Genomic DNA, 1,026 nt, shown 5'->3' on the forward strand with positions numbered 1-1,026 from the left:
GGGCGGGCGCGGCGGCGGCGGGGCCCTCCATGGCCGGCGCGGCAGGAGGCGGCGGGAGGAGGAGCAGTTTGCTCCCGCGCGAGCGAGAAGCGAGCGAGGAGGAGGAGTGCGGGTTGGGGGGCGATTTTCCTCTCAACCCCTACTTCTACAGATTGCAAACTGGTTTGAGGGTTGGACCTCTAAATTTTTTTACGGGTTTGAGGGTTTAGAGGTTCTAGTATACGGCGTTTTTTCCACGATAACTGTAAAAAAAACGGTTATTTTTAGGGGTTTGAGAGTTTGAGGGCTCTACTAGTAATGCTCTAAGGTCAGATTGGATTTTATGGATTACTTGGAAGCTGATGTACAGTCGTGTAATCCTAGAGGTCGATCGAGTGCCTCAAGCTGCTAATTGATAATACTGGATTTCTGATCATGTTAGTTAGAAATATTGTCAGACTTAATATGACAATTGGATTGTTAAATTTTGCTTTTTAGTTAGTCAATGCATCAAAGAGATTTTGTAATCTGTACTGACTGCAAAAAGGCTTGAAAATTTCTTAATTTGTCCTGGCTGCAGGATAGCTTCTTGATGCTCTAACTGGAAGTTATGCCCTTTGAAGATGAAAAGGATACTGGGAAGGCTGATGCATTTTGATCTAGAAAGCAATGCCATACAAGGTGAAATCATCACTCCTATTTTCTTTATTTAGAAGAGTTTATCTTTGTTGCTGCTACCTAAGATGTATTGTACCTCTATCATCAATGAACCACATGCTCATTCTCATTTATAGCATTCATTCATTTATGTAAATGCAGATGAAAGGCAAAGTCAAGCACCCTTCCACGAGTGCCAAAGATTGCGTGAGCTTCATTTCATTGAATAATTGTGACAGTCACGATTGTGTAACATTGACACTGATCAGGTTTTCATCCATTCTGACTTTGAGGTAAGGAAGGCAAAACAAAATTGATGCCAAGAGATGCAAGATGGATCATGGTGAGAAGACCATGGCCTCAATGAAGCCAAAGGTGGATAGAGGGCAG

Source organism: Triticum dicoccoides, chromosome 2B (genome assembly GCF_002162155.2).
Source record: "Triticum dicoccoides isolate Atlit2015 ecotype Zavitan chromosome 2B, WEW_v2.0, whole genome shotgun sequence".
NCBI classification, from domain to species: Eukaryota; Viridiplantae; Streptophyta; class Magnoliopsida; order Poales; family Poaceae; genus Triticum; species Triticum dicoccoides.